At 39.8% G+C, this 25,103-nt stretch overlaps 2 protein-coding genes across 2 annotated transcripts in view; one reads left to right on the top strand and one right to left on the bottom strand.

Annotated features, from left to right (window-relative positions):
• Nucleotides 1-10,375, top strand: part of plcl1 (phospholipase C like 1) — a 258,431-nt gene extending 248,056 nt beyond the window's left edge. Inside the window, exon 13 of the transcript XR_013793251.1 lies at nt 10,362-10,375. The gene's annotated coding sequence lies outside the window, so the exon portion shown is untranslated. The remainder of the gene's footprint in view (nt 1-10,361) is intronic.
• kcnh3 (potassium voltage-gated channel, subfamily H (eag-related), member 3) overlaps nt 1-25,103 on the bottom strand; it is a 95,912-nt gene that overhangs the window by 50,005 nt on the left and 20,804 nt on the right. The gene's annotated exons all lie outside the window — the stretch shown is intronic.

Below are 25,103 nucleotides of genomic sequence, written 5' to 3'. Positions count from 1 at the left end.
GTCTACGGGGAACTGACCAAATACTTTTTTTCTCCCCACTATACGCAGCAAAATGCACAAGTATAAATTAATGTGGAAAATCTGTATCTGCAGTGGACAAAGATGGTAACTGTACAGGTATACACACCATATAGACTTTCTCAACTTTATCCAGTAATTTGTACCATAGTTAATTTGACCAGTACATTATATATTGTATGTAAAAGCAATCCTCAGTCTTCTGCTCTTCTTGGGTGCAGTTTATTCTCAGTTGCAGCGTTTTTTGAATTTTCAGCTTTCTCCAGCTCACTGCATTTTTATTTCTATCGTTTCTTTGTGTATCTGTGAAGTCATTTCTTACATTGTTGTTGGTAAGTGCCAGGAGCTATGCCAATCAGCTGTCAGCGTTCTTTGAAAGGTTTTAATGGATTTATGCGACAATCCTGGCAACTGGTAACTAGGATTGTTCCTCTTTAAAAATGGCGATTTACAACCTTAGACCATTCCAGCAGAATAAACTCTGCATCACCGAATTTGCAAGTTCGTTTTACCACCTCGAGCAGCATTCCAAGGAATTTTTCCAAGAGTTCAGAAATGTGCCAGTTACCATGCAGGGTTAAGCCTGGTACCCGGGAGGGAGACTTTGTGGGAATACAAGAAGCCAGACTGGCAGCCTCGCTTCCATTGGTCTGCGCCACGGCAACTATGGCTGTGCAGCTTACTAACACAGAGTATGGAGTGAATAAATAGGTAACCTGGCTCTTGGGTAATGCTACTGGTGATAATAATAATAATCAATATCTGTTGAAAGGTATTCTCTACAAATAAATAAATGAAGTATTCCTGAAAAATAAGAACTTGAACTATACACAAGGATTGTTTCTTGGGCATTTTCTTATTTTCATATTCCTGCTTTATCAGGCTACACACCCTTCGTGAAGTGAATAGCCCATTGCTGCCACACTATTATTGATCACTGATTATTGATCATTGATTATTAATATATATTGTGGCCTGGAATAAATCAATGGACTTTCAATCCTTGAAATCTATGAGTGTGAACTTCACTTGAATCCCGGCATATATTACTATTGTGTGAACATAAAAATAGACCGGCATCACGTCTATAATATTTTTTATGAGCAAAGCACAGAGATGAGAACAGCTGATGACTTGGTCTAATGCTGTTGACTAATGTCCGAGAACTGCAGCCAAAATGACATGAGGGACAGCATATGGCCAATCAAACACCAACCAAAAAACACCCAGCTCTAGTCCTAGGAACATTTCCATACAAAAACAAACGCAAACAAAAACAAAAAAAACAATTACTTGTGTAGGCTCTCAATCATCCAGACGTGTTCCATAGTAACAAAGGTTTTAAAAATCATCTAAGACTAGACTCAGCATTTTCAACTAAATAACCCAGACCAAACAGGATAGCCTTGGCATCAGCGTCGTGAGATCACGTTCACCTTAACTGCTTGGAGACATCTGTGTGTTCTGGACTGCACCCTCTGTCATGGCTAATCTGTGGTGTAAACAACAAATCAAAGGCTGTGTTTATTCCAACACAGTGTGGACTGCCAACACGTCACATCCAAGATTTCAGCTCCCCGAGCCTCTCCTGAAGTTTCGTTAAGTAGAGACATTATGTTTCTTTGTGGCTGCCATGACAATAGAGAGTGTTTTGTTTTTGTTTTTTAAACACCTCAAAAAACAGAGACATTTTCCCAAAGGATCAAAGTATCTTCTAGACATATACTCTGCTATTTGCACACACTAATCAGGTGCTGCCAAACTTCTGCTCATTTTAATCATGCATCTTGGAAAAAAGCTAATAATAATTGTGGCCAAGCATTTCAACTCACTCCATTATGCATTTAGTGTTTGGCTGCCCCTCTGCGTATAGTGTGTATGTGGTCGTTCACGGGCCAGTGTTTAAATATGGCCGCTCAAACTGCCATGGGAATAAGAAATAAATAGAACATGAGTCACTGGTGGCAAACACTGTTTGGAGCTAGTGCCCTTTTTGCATATCTTGGCCCCGACCCAATCAAAGCATTAAAGGGCTCATTAGGAAGTAGTTGAGCTGTAAAAGGAAGTTGATGATTAACACCCCCATTCCTCCCGACCCAATATGGAGTGTAGCCATCGCCATAGTAACAGGGCACAGCAGTAGCAAAGGTCAAGATTGGGTCTGTCAAATGCAAACGCCATGCTAGCAATGATGAACAGACCTTCCAATAAGCAATTTTGGTTGTAAATACTGCACCTTCAACGGTTCATCTGTCGCACATCTGTAGCCGCAACTCTTTACCTGCTGCTGATAGAAACCAACTGGACTAAGTGATTGGGACTCTGTTCTCTTTTTCATTATTAGTATCTTTATTTGATTTTCTTTGTCCTCGTGAATTTGCAACATAACTACCACCTGTTTATGTTATGTTAGGTTTGTTAATTCAAAAATAATAAACATATGTTTAAAAAAAAACGAAAGAAAGAAACCAACTGGACTGTCTACAGCTCAGAGAGAGAGATTGAACTTCAAAATGAATGCTATGGACAAAATCCACCATGTTTGTTGACAGGAGCCAACAGTGGCGTGCTGGGACCTCATTTTGGCCTGGGGATTTTATGATTTGGACCCACTCACTCCTGGACTTAAGCTCACCTCGGCGTGAGCTTTGTAAGTCAAAGATAGCAGGATCGGTTTCGGCTGATGACACTTTCTCTTTTCACATGGACTGCTACACACATAATCTGGGCCTGATACAGCTCCACAGTCAACACTGAGCTATGAAGATGAAAAATATATCATCCACTTTTTGTACATTTGTAGCTAAAGTGTTTATTTTCTTGGGGTGACGCAGATAATAGAGCGCTAGGAGTGCCTAAAGCTGGTAGAAAGGCGCCATATAAATGTGACTGTTTTCTGCTGCATCTGTCTTTTCTGTCCATTTCTGTCCACACACTCACAAGATACCGCTTCTCTGTTATCGCCGCTGGATGGGACTGCACCAACTTGAACTAACTCAGAGAGGACACCCTTGAACACCCTTGAACACCCCTCAGAGTTAGTTCAATGTCATCTCCCTGTTTTCGGCAACAGCACAATGCAAAAGTTCTTTCAGATCTCAATATCTGTCATTATTGGATAGATTTACATGACAAAAAACATTTACATTATATAACTTTAAAACAACAGCCCAGGCTCTTGCTGCAGCCCAGCCTTGAGGCCTGCAATAGCATTGTGAGAGTTCATTATTAATGTTTTTTCTGGCGGCCTAAAAGTGTCCCGACTCTCCCAATTACCCAGGCCAGCATCCCATTGGCAGCCAACAAGGTTCTGATATATTTGCCAAAACAGTATAAAAAAGTGAACAAAAGAGTCAAAGGACACACTTGCTGGGTCACTACTGGTTAATACATCTAACACAGCACAGTATAAGGAAAAATGCAATATTCAACACCTGTCTAGAACATTGCGATAACAATAATTCAACCTGGATAGACTCCGAGACAAAAGCAGACATCAGAAAGATTTATTGGTATTAATATTTGGTGGTGGTATGGAAGGCTGGTTGTTATGGTCTGCTTTCGGTTGCCCGGTTTTGGTTCGTTTTCTTGCGTTTATGTCCTCTGTGTTTTATTTTGACATATTTTTTGGTCTGTTGTGATTTTCTGTTTGACTTCCCTCTTGTTATTGCCTGCCCCGCCCTAATGTGTCTCACCTGTGCCCCATTTCCTCATGCATTTCTACCCCTGTGTTTCCCTTGTTCTTTGTCAGTTCATTGTCTTCATGTCCGAGTCTGTGAGTTTGTTTTTCAGTCGTTCCTGTTTTATTTTGGAGTTTTGTCAGTGTTTTGTTTGGATTTTTGCACATATTAAAACAGTTTCGTTGCAGTCTGCATTTTGGGCCATTTCTTTCTGCATTTTTACTTTAACTCGTGACACCGGTGAAGGATATAGGGCGACAGTGGCACAGATGGTAGAGAGGGTCGTCTCATGATCGGAAGGTCGGGGGTTCGAATCCCACCTCCTGAAAGTGCACATTGTCGTTGTGTCCTTGGGCAAGACACTTCACCCACATTGCCCCCAGTGTCTGCGTACATTGGTGTATGAATGAGAGTATGAATGGGTGAGTGGATCCTTGCTGTAAAGCGCTTTGAATGCCTAATGTAGGTGGAAAAGCGCTATATAAGTTGAGACCATTTACCATATAGCAGGGTGAAGCCACGGACAGAAGAGGCGGTGAAGGGGTGGAGGTGGGTTGCAGCACAGCTGGAAAGCTGATGAGCCATGAACGCCGGAGCTTAAATGCAGGACTGATGATTGGCTGCGACGAAGGTGTGGCTCTGCACTGATAGGCTGAGGCTGAGGTGTGACCCTCCCAGGGGCGATCATTAGCTGGAGGTAGGTGATGCTGAAATGAGTCTTCCAGGCTGAATTTACGCCTAGGCTTCATCATTGTGAATCAGCTATTTTAATACACATTTTAAACACATTAATTATGTCCCAGTAAACCAAAGCTGAAAGAAATCTTTTTAAAAAATCAAATTGTGTCAAAACAAGACTTGAAAAGACACTAAATCAGGTCAGGGCCAAAACAAGGGAAAATCCAAACTTAATTAGGAAAAGCATGACTAAAACTAGGCTGTGGAAATCTCTAAACTAAATCTCAGTCAGATGGAGGTCTTAGCGGAATATTGTGGCTAATTTTTGCTAAGAGTAATTTGGCAAGATCGCTATAATGTGTCAGAAACTTTCATGTTAATGCTTGCGTAATTCATATTCGAATCTAAACAAGAATTCGGAGCAGTGAGATTCTGATCTCTCTTCATGGCTCAAATCTAATGGAACAAACACACAAAAATAATAATAATTCTCTTAGGCCTACTTTTGTCACTGCCTTGCAATACCAGTGGTCACAAACCTGATGTCACTCATTTCACACATTCAAAGCCCTACCAAACATTTGTAAAATCTTTGTTTTGGACTCCTGGCATTGATTAGTATTTGTGATCCTTTATGTCTTTCTCACAATGATAATAAAACTGTGATGATAACATTTGAGCTTTTTTTGTTGTTCTTGTTGACTTGTTTATAAGAAAAACAAGTCAATTTTGAAGAAAAGTTACAAAAGCTTCAATATCTAAATGTAAATTGTCTCCTTTTGTCAAGAGTCAAAAGTAATTTAAATGAATGAGACTCAAGGAAGAACAAAGGAGCATCTTCTGAGAGAAATCAGGGCAAATTTCTGCAAATCTAATAAACACAAGCAGTAAAAGCAACATTCTCAGGTCCATTGCGAGGTTACACAAATGAAACAGACAAAGAATAAAAGAAACAGTAGCTCCATAAAATAAACATTCGGCTCATTTTGTTCACCGTGAGTTGCGCCCAGACGGGAAAATCAATTCAGAAAAGGTAAGAAGATAATGTGCTCTTATACGCTGTAATTTCTGCAGCCTGAAACATTGAGTGAAAGGCCAATCAAGAGAATCCAATTAGACTTTTACCCACCTTAGCCTTACCCGCCTTTTTAAGGTAGACACAAGCCATAAAAGCAAAGCCTGGCATCTCAGACACTCAGCTGTGACAAATTGAGCGTGCAATGAGGTTACCTGTTGTAATTCACTGCAGAAAAACTCAATTAGGGAAATGGCTTATAAGGAGGAGCAGAGAAATTGGGCAAAGGCAATAAACACCAAACGGATATGATTGAAGATACAGTGGATAGCTTTGTCCCGAGGCAGCAGGAAACCATTGCACAGCAGAACCACAGGAGATTGTGACAAAAACGGCCCGACCAAAGCTCACATGGGACAAGCTCTGTGGACATGTGAAGACTTGACTTTTTGATACAGTGGTCAAATCATTGGCTTGTTAACCCATGCTATGTTCTACCGTCCATATATGGCACAATTATCCTTGAGTTTTGAGAGGCTTGTTCACTTTTCTGTTGTCCAACCCTTAGCCTTTATTTTATTTGGCATTTTAAAGTTCAAAGGATTCATCTGAGCACTTTCGTGTCATTAACCGCATATCGACAGTCCTGAGCCTGTTCGCCGCTTGTGCAGCATACTCAATGAATAGAGCAATGTGACGCACTCTGAAACTGCAGCGTTATAATTACAAGCCGGCATTTCACTGCTTGATGCGAAAATAAAAGAGCATGTACTTATCTGTTTTGAAAGAGTTTACTTGATTTACTTGAAGCACCATTGAACACTGAGTGGAAAATGGTGGAGGATTTCAATGACAAACTACAATTTATATAAAGTGCATCATCGAGCATAAGGCTTGCCACATTTAGTCATAGATAATAAGCAGCACAGTTCAAGGACAAGCCAGTATGAATCCCAATCAATCGAAGCAACTGGGTTTTTCGGACCCCTCTCTGAATATCATTCATCGACAGTGGTTCAAGAATGATCTGGACGGGGCCCATTTGACGAGCTTTTATACGGCAGAGCAGACAGAGGGGTTATCTCAAAGAGAGATACCACACTCATTTCACAGCCTCATTAGTCCTGCCCCTTTTTTTTTGTTACTTTCTACAGCTAGATATTGCTCCTGTGATAACGCTGGGTTAGGTACAATTAAGAGAAGACGGCAGAGTCTCCATCAGTGACAGGTCCAACTGACTGAAGGACTACTTTATCCATCAGGCTGTTAGGGGGCCGAACTCTCCCCTTTCCTCCCTCCTGCTGGCCCCGATTAGGTACACATGTATTTCTTATTGCTCTGTTAACTATTTGCTTTTTGCATCAATGGATTGAGATAAACTAAATTTCTCTGCATGTGCTTTAGGTGTAGTAGAATTGACAATAAAGCTGGTTTTATTGAATTGTAAGTTAGAGCTACAAATAAACCTTAACTACTACTATTACACAATTAACAGAAAGGAAGCAAGCAGTTTCTATCTCTAATCTGAGCACCCATATAACTGCAAAATGGTCTGTACCTGCACTCATTGATGACCTTAGAGCTGTTGGGTGTTGGGGGATGTTCAAAGAAAGGTCATACTATAGGGAAAGTCCAAATGAAATAACTAAAAAAAACATCTGACCTTTATACGTGTGTGTCAATGATTAGACACACACAGAACAGAAAAATGAATTACAGTTGCCTTTAAAAAGTCGTGAGATCCACAACACTGAGGACAATTGTCTCATTTCAGGAGCACTATTGTTAAGAAGCCGTACAACAGAGATGTTGGCTGTGATCAACTCAGCTGTTCAATGGTGAAGCTGTAGGGCTCAGATCAGCTATTAGATTTATTAGTTCATGTCTGTCTTCTTATCTCCGATACCGCTTGAAAGGATTTGTAAATCTGTATATCTATTCTGACACTGCCTGCTGACTTACTTCTGTGGGGGGGGGGAAATAAAAAAACTATTACCAAATTTATGTGGATTACTGTTTGAGACAAATACATAAAAAAAAAAAAATTGTGACACAATGCAACAATGTCCAAAGCACATCAAGCTGGACTAGGGCTGCTCGATTATCGAAAAAATAATAATCACGATTATTTTAGTCATAATTGAAATAACGATTATTCAAACGATAATTTATTGCCTTTAAAAAAAAAGTCTTTATTTTATTTATATATTTATTAATTAAAAAAAACTATGCTGAATGTTTTCTGTTTTCTGAACAGTCATAAAAGTACAAATGATTTCTAGTTTGCCTCGATTAAGGAGAGGTTTCTGTTTCACACCTGCCCCCTGCTGGCCAGCCCTCACACCTGCACAAGCAAACTGTGCAGCGCGGCCTGATGACATCATCACATGGAGCTGTTTGTTTTTTATGTCAGGCAAAAGCATGAGCCATGGCACATGAAATGCAAGGGGAAAATAATCCCAGCGCCATGAAATAATGCAAGTCTGCTTTGCAAAAAACAAAACAAAACAAAAATTAACTAAAAATAGAAAAAAAAATAGATTTTTTTTTTTTTTTTTGATTACAATAATCAAAATTGTAATCAAATTTCGATTAATTGCACAGCCCTAAGCTGGACTTCACGACATTTCCAGTGATCTGTGTATGACATTTATTTATTTATTTTAATGAAGAAATGATCCGGACAACCAGCCATGTTCAACCAGCTTTCCTGTGATCAAGCGGACAGGGTTATCTTGGGACAAGACTGCAGTCTCAATCCGTATAACCAAGCATGAGCAGACTCTCCTCTTCCCTGACTGTTTTTTAATATTGTTTATTTATAAAGAGGATTGCCTGTTTTTAAATGTGCTCCTTGTGTGGCACCAGTACAAAGTGCCCCCTGTCGCCCGGTCAGCGCTTGACCACACTCACTACATAAAATGGGGCCGTGCTCATCATTGACCTGCACAGAGGGAGCAATTTCAGAGTCACGGCCTGGCGGAAAACAGCTGACAAGTCGACCAGACCTGCCACACACGCTGCAATACATAACTGTAAATTTTTTCCTGAGCTGCTTGATGACTTGCCACTGGAGCGAATAAAGCCTAACAGAAAAATAAACTTTGATAAGAGGCGATTATACTCCAGATACAGTTGGTAAAAGAGCAGCTGTGCAGTGAGTTCATAAAAGAAGCAGAGGAAAGCTGGAAGTAAAGTCAATGCACAGAGCTCAGAGAGGTGAGTTTAATTCTTGACCCGTCAGCTTTTTCTGAACGCGCAGCATATTTCACAGAGAAGCTGAACCCTACTTAACCTCACCTTCTGTGTCGCTGCAGCCGCCACAGTGGAGGCTTTTACAGAGCTGAGGGAACATTGGGTCATCTACGCAGTCATGGGAATCAATGCAATACAAAGTTAAGGGACGCTTGGTATAGCAGGTACTTTGTCAAAATGATGACAACAAATACAGAGTTTTGACTGTACTACTGCAACCTCATACCATGGGTTTTACAATATATTGCCAAATTATTTTCATTATTATATTAGATGATGGTATATCCATATCACAAGAAGCCACTGTGTATCTCAGTATCATCACTGTATTCCATCTGAAAGGCGACAACCAACAAATATTATAAAATGTACTGAAATGTGGGTGGCTAAGTTATGAATGATAATAATATTGTTATCGCAATGTTAAAGACAGTTCAGCAAGTATCACATTTTATTTTATCAGGCAGCCAAAACTCAAAGGAAGAAGTTTTATGAAGCCCTATGAAATCACGGCTAATAACACACGCTAATAACACTTGACGACTGTAGGTGTTTTTCCTCATTCCAACGTTGTTAACTGAACTCGGAGCCAAATGTTAGAAAGCGATGCCAAGAAAACTGCAGTTAGGTGCCAGACTCCCGAGGCAGATGGGGAGCAGCGGAGGAGAGAGAGCGGGTTTAGGGTTTCACATGCACTGCTGGATGTGCACGGTCCATGCAAGAGGGCTAATTCAATTATAAGATCAGGAGGGTTTTTAAGAGGGGAAAGGCAGTGATGGCACAGAAGGACACCATTAAAACGAAGCTTGCTATTAGAATGGTGAATAAACTAGCCATGTGTGGATATCATTTTCACACCAATGCACCTCGTTCAAATAAACAAACTGCTTTGCAAGATGACTCAATCAGGAAAGATCACAAAAACGTACAGAATCTAAAAATCTTGCCTAACACACCTAATGTTGAATGGCATTTTGAACTGAAGTATAATGAAAATATGTGGTCCAGGAATCTAACCCATAAAAGCTAACCAGCAGTTTAAGTGTTTTGGTGTTCAGATTATCTTAGTTATTTCTCAATTCATTGTCCCTGTAAGTTTTATGTAACTGAAATGTCTTTCCATCAAGGGCAATTTTAAGTCTACAAAGCCACAGGGCTTTGGAGGAAAGTCTTCCTCTAACTCCTTAAATCCAAGTCACCATGGGATATCTGGAAAACAGACACCTATGAAATGTGTGGCTCCTTCTGAACTCAGCGGGGCAAGCACTTAGCCCTGCCAGAAACTTGCCCTTTATCCTCCTTTTGTTCTTGTCTCTGTGCTCCTCCTGTCTATCACTTTTGTCTCCTCTCTCCATTACTCTCTGTATCTGCGTCCCCATCACTCTCTCTCTGTCAGCCAGCCGGGCCCAGTCTGTGCCAGTGCCAGTGGTAATTTGCCCTCGTGCTGTGCACTTTGGCATGCAGCTCTCTGGGGAACAAACTCACTTGGAACGACTGCTTCTGTTGTGTTCTGAGTGGAGCATTTTGAAGCAACTAAAACACATGGCCAGGTGCATTTTCACAAAGATGTGAGAAAGGAAAAAGAAGTCTGAAAAATAAGAAGTAAAACTCAAAACAATATATGCAGCGGTCTGGAAATCTATAGTGGGAAAAAAATGTGTATCAAGCCACAAAGGCCTTGCTTTTCACTATCAATAAGTCAAGAAGGAAGACAGCTTAATAAAAGCATTCACTATAATATACATACAGTATTTATAGCTCCAGATGCAGCCCATTCAGTTCAGTGCCACCATGTCGTGATTAACCACTGAGCCATGAGCCATCTCATCACGTGCGTGGAATAACACTCCATTTGTCCTGCGTCCAGGTGACAAAGTGCTCCGTGCCCATTCTCCATTCATTCACACAGACATCATTGTGGAGGCAGCTCAATGAATTATGATTATTCTTTCTCTGAGCCTGCCTTGCACCGCTTTAAATCCAATCTGCAGCATTTCCTATTCATCATTGTTTAGAAGTTGTTCAATTGGTGCAGCGAAGCCATGTCCATGAAATTATGAATGGTCCTCCTTTGTGTACATTATTAAGTCATTGTACAAAAAGACCTCCACACTTTTCAATTCTATGTGTTTTTAAAAAATACACATGTTCAAAATGAAACCTGAACTGAAATTACCTAGAATTCACAACACATAAAATACAGTAAGTTACTTCAAAATGATCTTACAATAAAGAAACTTACTTGATAATAAGTAAATGTATTGAAAGAAAGCCCAACTGTTTCCACCTGTACACCTTCCATTGTTGCTGTAACTTTTCTTGCAATAATTAAAGGCACAGCAAGCGCCTTTTTAAAAAGAAGTTGACATGTGACATATGCAATATTTTCCCAAAAGCAATGTTGGTGAGTAAAGGCAGTGACATGCACAAAAGTGCTGTATGTGAAGCTCATAACTGCAGAGCTCAGCGTCTCTCATGTGTAACAAATGACTTTTGAATGGACTGACACGGCTCAGTAACAGGACTGTGACCCCATAACCTGCAGGCCAATCAAACACACAGCTGCTGTGAAATGTGAGATTGCAAGATGTCAACAACTGATTTATTGCTGCCAATATGACAAAAAATGACAAAGCAGATTACCAAGCAATATAGGTACCTGTTGAGCCTGTGATACTGAATTTTGTTCTTTTGGACTTTTCTTCAAACAAAGGCCCACATTGTTGAGAGAGATAAAGAGAAAGAAAAAAAAAGGGCTGCACAGACACTTGGACAATTTAAAACCTTGCTTAAAACAACTTTGTACTCAAATGCTTTTAACACTGTCTGGGGAATATCATGGCCAAAATCCGAGCTGCCCTCATAAAGTGTGTTGTTTTTATTATAATTTTATACTGTAGACCTTTTTGTATATTTTGATTGATTGATACATTTATTATTATTCAGTGACGGTTCATACACCAGAAATGATGTTTTGTTTCACTCTAGAACAGATATGGGCAAACCCTTTGATGCACAGGCCACATTTGGTTTTTGATTTGGCCAAGTGGGCCAGACCAGGGCTAGAATTGGAAATAACTACAGTTATACGTTATGTGTGTTCATGTCAATGAAAACATAGGTATTTCCCCCATTTTAGGCAATGGGCTTTATCATCTTTTGTGGGCCAGATTGAAGGGCTAGGCAGGCCGCACTTTTCCCACCCCTGCTCTAGAAGGACAAGGACATTGTATGACTTGAATGATTAAGCGTAAGAATATGTTCTGCCATTTCAGACTTCATTTGTTAGAATTGTATAATGCTGTTTTACCACACATTTACATAACAGAATAGTGTCTTGGAATGAATTCATATTTGGAAAAACACACACACAGACTCTTACAATAAAATTCTATGGTACAATTTCTATAGTACCTGTGTAAGTAGTGAATTGGCAGCAGAGATAAGGACGTGGTGTGGTAAATGCCGTGGAATACGTATAAGCTGCTCTTAATGAGATGCATGTTACCACAGAAGGCTCAAAGAAATTTAGCACAATACAGCAGCTGCCTGCTTTTGATGGAATGTTAAAAGACTATAAAAGAAGTAAGGTGGAAGCTAACACAGTGGGAGATCGAGACAGTGACAAAGGAAGAGGCCTGAGTGAGGGAACAAGGTGACGCACAAGTGACAGCAGCCAAGAAGACAAGGTAAAAGGTACAGCGCAAAATGCACAATAGTACAAAATCTGGACGATCTGATCTACCCCAATTCTCTTCATGTTAAAGTGACAGGTCAGAAAGTGCAAGAAGCAGAGATGAGACCAGCTGATATTTAAAAACTACTGTAGTTAGAGTAATCAATATGCAATGAATTTAGCTGCTATGGATTCCTGATGCCTGCAGCTGTAATCCTCAAGGCATTTGTTTGTTTTTAATTGCAAGGACTGACAAAAATAATTGCCATCTACATAAAGTGACACACTATCCCTTAAACCTGCAGAAGCGTCACCCATGTATTAGTGTAATTACACAAATCAGTAACACAAATCTTGCACAGTGAGGTGTTGTCAAACTGCGAAGATTTACATGTATTGGCTCAAAACACATAGCATATTCATCAATTATACGTCTGAAGCAAGCAATATAATGCTTACTTATCCATATACTTCTTTGTGTCTATTTTTATTCTTTTTAAAAATGATTGCATCCTTATCTTGAGCTTGATTGCACACTTTCCTTCCAGTCTATACAGGGGGACTCAACTCTTTGCAAACCAATGCGCTGATACAACAGAAGTATTTGTATTTGCTATTAATGTTAATAGTGGTAAGTGGTAAAATATAAACGATTCTGATAGGGAACATTTCTGTGGAAAACAGGTGTGTCCCTCGAAGGCAATACTCCTATGAAAAAAGAGAATCTTACAGGCTTTTACAAGATGAATGACAGACAGAAGGCTTTGTAAAGGAAATCTGGTGAAATGAAGGGTCTGTGTATAAACCAATACAAAAGTTTAAGACATTCTCAAGAAAGAACTAAATGACTTAACATTACAGACACAACACTGCTCCATGTGGTTAAACATTAAAATAACTAGATAAATAAATAATTCGATACATTTTTATATATAGTGAAATACCCAAATAGACAGGAGAGATATGGACAGTTCCCCAGATGAATTGTGTGTGAAAAGCCTTCGTGTAGCGAGTGTCACATTGAGGCATCTGAGGATGAATACAAGGCAGAATCTGTGAAGTGTGGGTGGCAAATGCAAGAAGTGACATGTGACATAGAAACATCAAGTTAATTCACATTAAGATCAGGCTATTAGGCAATTACTCAGTGAGCTAGAACCATGTATGCTACTCTTCTGGGGCTCAAAAGGCACACAAAAAAAAACAGTAGAAAAAAAAACAGTAGAAAACGGCATATTTTTGCCACATATTGACCGTGTGTTCAGTTTTCTACTCGGATCATGATACAACAGGTACAAAAGTATGCAGTGAAGCTTAAAAAAGTACAATTACCCGTATATATATGCAAAGTCCAAGGCTGAGAATGCTGTAATGTTTTGCAACTAACTCTTCAAAATAAAGTATGTTGGAGTGGACAGCTTAGGCAACACTGTTTAATCCAATTTATTTTTTCAACCAGTCAATCTTGCAGATAAATTTAAAATGATTCACAAACAGTTACCCTATAGAGACTTATTATTTGCTCAGGTTTCACACCTCATGGCTCCGACAGGTTAGACAGCAGAGAGGCACAGAGTAGGTGAGATAACCAAGTGTTTTGCAGCAGCACTTTTTCGCTGGCTTTTCATCACCTCGCCGCTCTGGCTGCAACCACAGAAGCATTCAAATCAATAAGAGCCTCACCAGACACTTCCATGCGTACAGGCTACAACGTACGGCAGGTTATGCTAGCTGGTATGGGCCATTAGTGCATCGCCGGGAGTCCCATTGCAGTGCACAATGGCAGATCAATAGTCATTCCTTCTAACACAACCATTTTTCCTGGTTTGGCCCTTAATGCTGCTGAAGACTGAAGGGCCCAAGAGCATTGTGCATTTTTTTCTATGTAAGTTGGTAAACAATGGTCATTCATCATCCAATCCCACCCCCTATCCTTAAGATTAGTGGCTAGGGCAGGGTCAGGTTTAAAGAAGAACTATGTAACTTGTTTACCATAATACATTTTTTCGTAGTCCCTCTGGGGGTAAAACAAGTGTTGATGGGATGATTGGGGGGTCTTTCATCTCCCCCTGGTGTCTCTGGCAAAGCTAACTTTTTTTTTAGCTAACTTTTAGAAGTATTTACAGCCAAGTTTGAGCGAAAAAATGTATCTCCATTGTGTTTGTGGCACAATGCACAATATCCCTCTCTTCCTTTGTCTTTTCTGTCAGCATAGTATTTACTCTCATGGACAATTAATGAGTAAAAAAAAGAACGCGACGTCCTACGACACCTGCAGTGGTGCTTATGGCCTCTAGGGGCATGAGTTACTTAGTTCTGCTTTAAGCTGATTGGTTGATATATTTATGATATTTCACTTTCGCAGGCAGGGATGGAGTTGGACCCTGGACGGTTGAAGCAAACGGGCTAAAAGGCTAATGTCAGAAACTGTTAGCCTTTTGAGATGATACTGCACAAACACACAGTGTATGTCAAGTCATGTATGACGTAGAGGCAGCAGGTCAGCGTTTTGAAAGGGCATATATGTAACTGCAACATGTGGTCAGGGCATTTATGCATACAGATCCAAAGGTCACTGTTTGAATTTGGATGACTTTTTTTTTTCTCAACACAACCCCTAATGTATAAAAAGAAAAACAATACACAAAACTAACAATGAGTTCTTAAACTGGAGCTCCTTCTATTTATGAGTAATCGTAAAGAAGGCCATGTGAATTGCCAAGTTACTCAGTTCCATGTGATTGCTCCCAAAGTCTGTGGCAATTGCGAACGTAATTAGCCTCCTTTTAGAGTAGTTAGCGTGGACACTCACTTGGTTTCTGTTGTCATGCTGTGGCCAAGCTGTGACATCACCTGCATGCCTGGAATAATAATGAATGTGGTTGAAGAGACGGCAGAGTGGCAGCTACTCTTCCTTCTGTCTACAGCAGAGGCTTACCACAACCTATCATCGAGAGTGAGTAATGCATAAAACTGTAAAGCAACTTTGAACGTCCGGAAAAAGCACTAATAATGATTGCTCAGAGGTGATTTTAGAGTGTCTTCCTCTCAGGAGGAACTCAGGAGAGGTGGTAAATCTATATTGTTTAAAGCGAAAGGAAAAAGTGGAATAAACCATGTAATACAAGTCACTTAATCCTTTCATTGGCTACATGAGTGTTGTTGAGAGCTGATGTAACAAATTAATTTCTCCATTGTGAGATCAATAACGTCCTATGTTGTCTTATCTTAAAAGTAGATTGTGGTCTTTTACTAATATTCGGATTGTTTCCGATACCTCGTGATACAGAATTCTTCAAGAAAAACATTGAAATTCTCATGAAACCATACACATAATTGTCTATTAAGGCATTTCCACAGAATACAATCATTATGTTTAATTTGACCAACACTAATTACCATAAACATAAGTGTCACCAAGTGTTTCTAAGCTCTGAAAATGTTGACAGTCAGTGACACTTATTTTATGCACAGACACTGAACACTTTCAACAGTCTTTTGCGTGCTGAGGGACTGGGAAGACTTGACTGAGAAGTGAGGACGTACAGAGTGAAGGAACAGCTTTAAAGATCTCTGACTGATGTCTCTACTGCTGTAGTTAAGCTGTTTTCATGGTAGACCACTTTCTCAGGCCACTGTCCCCAAGGCGCCACAAAACAATTAAGGGTAACAAAAATGGATTTAATATTAAAACGGAAATTTGTCTGGAATAGAAAATCTAATGCAGCCAGCGGCGACAAATCCACAATGGGAGGCATAAAAATAAATATTTAAGAGAGCTTTACTAAAACCTTATATAAATATGCTAAGGGGCTTTCGCAGCTGGCAGCGAATCACACAGATGCTTCAGGCAGTTCTCAGATGTTAAAGATTCATTTTGGATCTTAAATTTCTTGCTGTGTGTCTTGTAAATGCACGTCTGGTCCTCTATTGGTGCAGCTTCAGAGCCCACGTTTAACCTATTATGACAAGCCAAATCATAACAGGGTGAAAATGGGTTATTCAACTTAGACAGTAATATAGAAGGCAATAAAAACATACAGTATTTCCTCACTGTTGCTGCAAACACTGATCAGTGCATTATCTCTCAATACAATGAAAACAATTCATCAACATTAAAATGACCAATTTGCATCTAGTCTCTTTAAGCAACTGAGGTCGCGTTGTTGTTTTTTGGCAATTCATTTCAATCACTTGGGAAATAAAATAATAAATGCACTATGCATCTATTCACAATATATTGTTACTAATGTAAGACAGCAACAAAACAGGACATTACCCAATGACAGACACTTTGTGGCATTTTTTAGTTTAGATAGAGTGTTTGAGTAACTAAATAAAACATTGACTTCTAAACTTAAAGCAATAGTGACACCAAACCTGCGCCCTTGATGTGATGCCTTTGTGGTTCTACACATATGTATGCATATGTACATGTAAATCATTTATTCTAGTCTCAGAGCACGTGATGTAGTTGCATGATGATATAGTACATACCTGCCCCAGGTACAAATCCTTGACATTTGTGAGATAGATTGAATATCTATAAAATGTATCCCGAACTTCATCCATAGCTCGAGTTGTTTAGATGGCGCTATCTTATCAGTAATTCACAAGTAGTCATTGATATTCAAAGTACATACAGAACTGTATAGCACCTTATCTCATGCCAAAGCATCAAACAGGGCATGTCAAGGCAGACGTGCCACTGCTATCTCACACCTGGCCCAGCTGTTTATTTTTACCTGTGCACCTCTGCCATCAAACCACACAGTGACAATCCCCGTCGGCTATAAGGTGTAAAATGTATGCATTCTGTCTCTACGGAAGGCTTTATAGTACATCAATGGAAAAATACAATGATGCAGCACACACGCGAAGAGAGACAAAGGCGCAACATTGATAATGCTTTGCTCTCGCACCATGCAACACCATCCACCCACAACAATCTGTAGCCGAACAGAGAAAACGCGCGGGAACGCTGGCAACGCGTAAGGAGTTGAAGAATCAGGTGAAGTCAGCCTGAGGAGCGCCATATGTCTTCGCACTAGAACGACCCACCAACTGCAGATCAGGAGGAAGAACAAGTGTGTACACGCGTGTCTAACGGCCTGGAAGTATTGTATGTGGGAATGCGTCATAATTGTAGCAATGAAAAATATTGTAACCAAGTGAAGCGAGTAGTACAGTGCCCCAGGTGCTCTGGCTCTATTGTTTGAGATAGCGCTCAGTTGTCCAGGTAATTTTCATCAGTAGAGGTTTTCACATGTACTGGACCTGGTTGCTTAGTTGTGGAGGTTTCACATCCCATTGCAGAAGCTTCTTCTCACTCTTACCTCATTTGATGACAGCTGGAAGCCTTTACTTTTAATACCTGCTTTTATCTCAGCTATTGTTGTTTGTGCAAGCTCTCAGTTGTCCACGAGTCTTCTGTTGTAAGAAAAACTTGATCTCATCTGCTAATCTAATGTACCGGAAAGATCCTCAGACGCACCATACACTGTACAAATGGGGGTGCTTTTGGCAGGTCTAAACCCTCCCTCCCTATAGGAGAAAATCAGAGCTGAGGTGATGTATGAGTATGTCTTGTTAAAGGTGCACAATGCTTTGTGTAAAAAATAAATACATACATTTGTGTGTATTTAACCTTGTAGTGACCCAGCAGCTGAATGAGTGGTCTTTATACCTTTACTTTCCATCACGGTGGTCTCTATGCACCAGGATCAATTGTTTGAAAGGTTTTCTCTGCAGACAGACCCACTCAGCAGAAAACCTACAAAACAATTGATCCTGGAGAGTTGTAGAAACCACAGTGATGAAAAATGAAGGCGCCATTCTGACCACTCTTTATTCTTTATTCCTTATTCTTTAATGGGATCCCCATTAGCTCCCACAAGTGGTCGCTAGTCTTCTTGGGGTCCTGACACAATATAAAATTACAAAACAGTTAAAATGGAATACATGAATGTTACACATTTCATATAATCATACAACCATAGGACACATATGGGACATGGTGACTATTGCTCACATGTACTGAGCTAATTGAATTTTTACTTTCAGCTTGAAGTGTGGTTTACTTTTAGTAAGTCGAGTTCCAGGCGTTTGCTCCTCTGTACAGAACAGTTCTTTTCATTGAGTTACTTTTGGGTCTGGGAACAACCAAAGAGTTTGTCGTCACTTGGCGAGTCACATATCTGTGAAAACCCACTGAATAAGGAGGAGACTTGCCTGTAGTTTGGCCTCAACCGTTAACCAAGACAGTCTCTTGTGCATCTCACGGGCATTTGTTTTAAAAGGACAAAGGAGCACAACTCTAGCTGCTCTGTTCTGAGCAATGATGCTTTTGTGTAGCATTGGACCACACTATACCACTCAAACAGTCGCTGGGTCACTACAAAGCCAAATATACACAAATATCAACTTTGTTGCATAGTGCACCTTTAATATCCTGCTTGTTTATATTACCTTGGGAATTAGCAGTTACTGTTGCCCTCTGAATTGTGAAGGTCTATTTATTTGCCTTATCCTTTTGTTTGGCCCAACGGAAGTAAAAACTAAATTGGGAGACTAGGGGGGAAAAATGATACATACGACTGATCAGACTTGGTTGCTCCTTGTGGAAATACTATGGCAAGAACGTTGTAGTTTATCAAAGCCTCAAAATGTAACAAACTTTCTGGGACAAAGTTTTACCAAAACAAAATGACCTTGAGCAACTATCTTATCAAATATGAAACACAGCATTGTCCATTCTGTTTGATTGCTCGGGGGTTGCTATACTGCTCAATATCATTTGTCGGAAAAAAAAATAAAGATTACACCATAAAGAGAATGAGAAAAACAGCGCAGTGTCCAGATGCCGAAAACTTTCAGCCCGCATGAGGCTGATCAATGCGGCTCTCGCGGTTGCTACAAAACTACCGTCATCAAGCCCCTTTAGCTCCACGGGACGTTTTGTTTGTGACTGAGTCTAGACTTTCCACTCTGACAATGACAAAAAGTAAAGATGGCACACTAAAGTTACGCAAAAGCGGAAATAAACAAATATCGTCCAATTTACAAACTTGAAAAGCTGATGCAAATTAGTCAGACAGATATTTGGTTACAGCCTCTGTGCGCTTCTCAGGAAAGGCGGTAGGCATGAACTCCCGAAATTGTAACTTTGCCCCATGCCCCTTTATGTTGTAAGACTTTTTCTTAGAATTTACATACTGCAACAATTATTATCGCTTTTGATGAACATGGAGCGGTTGTCCTTTTAATGCAATTACTACTCAGTCCTTGGTAGAGACACTTCTATATCCCAGCTTCCTTTGTTTACATAATAACAGACGGATGGATTTGATGAATACTAGTAAATGTAAATGGGTTCCTTGAGTGTCCAAGCGGGAGAGAAAAAAAGGTATAGAGCGACCAGATACTCCATTATTCCTCGTGCAGTCGTGCATTATCTGGCAAACAGTTAATAGTCATAAATTTATTCTCTGTGAAAACTAATTGGAGCAGTATAGGTCTGAGAGTGTCTGCGGCCTTATTGGCAGACACTTTTAACATTAGCATTCGTCCTTGCCAACACCTTTTCACTTCATTAGCTCATTAGATTTGCCGAGGGCCTTTGGGGAATACTCGTGTTTCCTTATTAATTTACATGTTGACCGAGGTACTGCCAATACCACTGGCTGATCGTTAGTTGCATGTTGTGTTTTTTATTTTGTTGCCATATGATTTAACTGGTAATACTCATTTGTAGTTTTGCTTGAGTAACCCATGACTATGTTAGAAGGATCATCACTATGAATGTTAAGATTAATGGGCTACAGCTATGGGACCATATTGCAACTGACATATAGTAATTTTGGACAATTTATCTGTCCAGATACTGTAAATGGGTCTTCTGACTTATCGAACATTAATAAAGAGGGTATGGAAGATTTAGTGCTTGAACTTGTCAAACTTAATAAATATGCCAGCCTGTTGAATATTTTAAAGTATTTTATATTAAAGGATTGTACATTTGAATAACTGCATTGTAAAGATGTTGAGCGTTTCATGGGAAGACTCATTAAAGGGACATTTCAGAATTTTTGACATAGGGCCTCATTTCCTAGTTATATCCAGAGTTGTTAATTTCTGGAGATTTTTTGATTATTTTATTCATGCAGTCCTTGTATTTGAAGAGTTTAGTGGTGCTAGGCTAGTGCCAGGCTAGCGCATGTCTATGGTAACTAGTAGCCTACATTAAAAACCTCTTCAAAATCATCGGGTAGTCCTCCAAACGTTGCCATATCTGATTTGTAGAAAGCTCCTTTGTGAATTCCACGTGTAGTAATGCCGGCCGCAGGTTAACAAACTGCTGTAGATCCGGTAAACTAGCAGATCGTTCCGCCACTGCGTAGCTTACAACCAGGAAGCTGATGCTACTCAAATAAGTTATTTCAAATGCAAAATGGTTATATTTAAAAAAAAAATTAAAAAAAATCAGTCAACACAGACATTTATATTGGTAGTCTGGTGATAAGTGATTTGGCTCAGATGCACTGTGCTTGGGTCAGACTGTTTATAATTCAGGCTACAAAGTACTATAGACATCCGCTAGCCTAGAACTAGCCTAGCACCACTAAACTCTTCAAATATAAGGACTGCATGAATAAAATAAAACAAAAATCTCCAGAAATCAGCAACACGAGATAACTACGAAATGAGGCCCTATATCAAAAATCCTGAAACATCCCTTTGATATGCCCATAACAAAGCAATAATCTTCTTGTCAACTGGCACAAAACTCCTGAACCTGAAGAGATGAGAAAAACTTTATGGTAAGATGTGCATCTGGTGAAACCGATTTACAGCGGGTGTATTTTGTTCGTTTGTTTGTTTTGTCAGGAGAATCCATGCTAATGAACACGAGACTCGCACATGTAAACACACCGCACTGGATTGTAACCATGGGCTAATTTCCATCCGTTGTCTTGTGCACACTCCCATGCAAACATTCTCATCCAACCACTGGGCCACCGGGCCATCCGGAGCACCGATCAGTATACTATCTCCACGCAAGGTAAGAGCGTTATTGTTGTAGGGGAGGTACATAAAAACATATATCCAGTATGAGCACTATGATTAAAAAGCACTGTAGTCAGCTCCCTAATTGTTAAACATCACAGGCCCAATGTTTGTGGTTAGACAATTGACCTGTTGCTCACACCACCACAGCACAACCACAAAGCCAAATTAAATGCACCTGCAGATGCCTTGTCTTGAGGAAGTTAAACACATAAAAGAAACCCTGATTGCAAGCTAAAGCGAGTCGAGAGGCTTCTCTATTGCCCTGCTGCGTTTGTTAGACACACTGAAACACATTGCACGAGGAGGAGGCTGATCTGAATGAGACCTAAAAGGTGCAGATCTCCGTGGTGAAGCCTTGCGCAGATTCACGCGGGGCTCATTGCTGCCGCGTGGTGGGGTTGTCACCTCTGTTCAACAACACTGTTCGCCTCGGATCATCTTCAAAGCCCTCCACCCCCAGATAGCCCAATGCACAGGCACGCTCAACCCTCCAAGGTACGCAGTACGCACGCATCATATTTAACACTTCAGCCCGTTCCTCTTAACCTTACATCATCCCTCCATCGCCATGCTGTTTGGAGCCCCGCGCGTTTATCTTTGCATGTCACGCCGCATCGACCAGGGATTGAAATTAATGCCGCAGCATCTAATTTGAGCACAATATGGAAAATGATTGAAGTGTCAGTGTAAAGGGATAAATTGCGAGTGGGTGCTTTATTCTCATTTAAATGAGGTCCAAAATGAATTATGGAATACTACTAAATTGACTATCAAATATGTATGATTAGAACCACAATGTCATTATTCTTATAAGAGATCCAATAAATATACAATGAATAATTTCCTCAGTTTTTCAGCTAATTCATGTAGGGGTTGAAGGTTTCTGGAATGACTAAAAAAACTATGGGCATTTCAAACATGGGAAGTAAAAACTGTAAAAATGTGTTTACTTATTTTTACTTATAGCTACTGTGGATTATGGTACAATGTGTTCCTTTATTCACAAATTACTTCATTTATATATTTCATTTTTAAGTCCTTCAATAAAACAAATTGGAAAGAGCATTATTGTATAGAAATGATCAAAAAGTCACTAAGAAATGAAAGCTACATCTGCACAATATACACAAAATGAAATTGGGACGATGAAGACAACATTACAACACATACAAAAAACATGTGAATAAGTGTGCATGAAAGGGAATAGTGATACCCCCATGGCATGGCATGGCATGGCGGACCTGACAAGAGACATTGCAATACAGAATGTTCTGCTCTTGCCTCAGGTCTGAGTATAGATCCCAGGTTTGTGTGTCTCATTGACAACAGCACTCAGTATTGACACTATCCCTTTAATTAACACTAGTGGCCTCTGGCATGGCCCTACAAGGACTTAACTTGACAGTTGTTTCTTTAGCCTTCATCCTTTAGCCGCAGGAGGTGCTCTGTGGTGACTGCTTTGACCTCTCACATAAAGAGCTCCTCAGAGGATCAGTGAGCCATGAGAGAAGTACACAGGGTCACGTGAGGAACGTCCTTCAGCAAAATGTTTTTTCTTCAAAGGGTTAAATTAACCAATGTCTTTTTAGCCCCGAGGACAGGCTTCATGAATGCATAAAGTAATATACTGTTTGCTCTATATGCAACAAATGCCCAGAGCAAAGTGGATGCAAAGGAAAAAAGTTTAAGGACTCTGTGAGCACAGGAGAGTGCAGAGTTGTAGGCCATATCAAGTATATTTCACCAAATGTCAGATTAAAATGTGGTTTATAACTTTGAAGGTTGGAATTTCTTTATCCGTTTATTCACAGCAAATCACTGTTTTTGAATATGCAAATATTTTTTTCAAGGTCTTGCCCCTCCACCATTAATGGATTTATATTAATCTCAACTAATATTTGTTTTAATATATTGTATCTTAATTCTATCATATTGTATATATTGAAATTGTTGAGAAATCAGCCCCTATGTTTCATGATCTATATTCAAAGTAACCCTTCACCCTTCTTGCGTACATTAGTGAGTGAATGGGCTGTAGATTGCTGTAGAGCGCATTGAGTGCTTATTGTAGGTGGAAAAGTGCTATATAAACTGAGACCATTTAAACACTTTTTTTTTTGTACATTACTGGAAAAGCTCACTTGCAATTAAATGTAGTAACTGTTGGGTTGCAGCACGTTCTTTAGTGGTGCATTTGCAGTAAAGAAACAATCTGTTCAGCACACAATAGTCTGACCTCCCACAATAAGACATATAGGCAGATTCTAATCGCTTATGTAACTTCCCATTGTTCACGACTTTGAGCTAATTACACTGAAATCACAAAACCAGCTCAGAGCGGCACATGCACTTCATCTCAACAGCTCTCAGCGCTTCATTAAACTTTCATTCAATTCTACTCCCTATTCTCCCAATATTTTTCTCCTCCACACCTCGTGCATTTCGTCTGTTATCCCATCTGCAGAGCCAGCGGTGGGCCCAAGGTGTCATTTGGCAGTTATTGGCTCTGATAATGGATCTGAACGGCTCATTTGGGATTTTCACCAAATAGAGTCAACATCGAGAGTTTGTCACGCTGCCACAACAGGTACTCATTTATATATTATCCCACAAAAGACCAGCCCGCTCCATCCCTCTCATACACCAGCGTGGAACAAAGCGGAGCAGGTGGCACTGCCAAGTAACAAAATAATGACTAATGGTTAAATTACCGGTAAGCCTGTCACGATAACAAATTTGAAGTTCGATATATTGAGGCAGGAAAGTATCGCGATAAATGATAGTATTGACTCGAACGATACTGTCAACTATCAGGCATAAAAATGACAGTTCTAAAAGTATATAGTCATAATATTATCCTAAAATACCACACAAGCTGCAATAAACATGAAATATAATGTAACTCAATGTGCTTGAGTTAGATTTCAAAGCTTTACAAAGAAAACTTTGGGGAAATGCTAATAAATGTACACACAATAAATATCGAGCCCAAAAATGTATTGTTTATCTGTTGTTTATTGAACGATAAGTCGATGTAGTAATTATATAATAATAATAATAATATATACTATATGGTATGCTGGTGTTTCTGTTTTTGCATCAGCTACATTATGACGACCTGCAAAGTCGCCACCTCCAGGCAATTTTACCAAAAACTACTCTGCTTATAGCTATTTTTTTTACTTTGTGGGTCAAATGTAATGCTGTAAAGCTTCTGAAATGATTGTCATAGCAGAGTGAAATTCTTTAGGTTTAGTGTCTTTAGGATACCACTAAATGTTCTCTGTGCATCGGACATTTGAAGTGACAGCGAACCCCGAACTGGGAAATATTTTTGCCACGGTAAACTCCACGTGTCCATCTGAAAGTTGTAAGAGTGCATACACAAACACGTGCATGTGGAGAATCGGCATGTGCTGAGGGGTTTGAGGAAGAAATGAGATGTCTCTACGGCCAACCTCCTTATGTTGTAGAAACAATTGGGAACAATGACTTGAATCGATGTCTGCTTTGTGAATAGACACAAAGATTTATGAAAACAGTTCGGAATGTTTTACTTTGTGTGCTAACCTAATGGCTGGTGTATTCTCTTATCATCCACGATCCCTGAAGAACACAGAATGTGAACGAATCAGAATTGATCAGGGAAAATGGTTCCTTAGTAACTGCAGACAAATCAATCGCCGTGTTCCTAATGATACACAACTGCGCC

The sequence above is a fragment of the Gobius niger genome (genome assembly GCF_951799975.1).
Source record: "Gobius niger genome assembly, chromosome: 9".
In the NCBI taxonomy this organism is placed as follows: Eukaryota; Metazoa; Chordata; class Actinopteri; order Gobiiformes; family Gobiidae; genus Gobius; species Gobius niger.
This window is presented reverse-complemented; position numbering and strand designations above follow the sequence as displayed.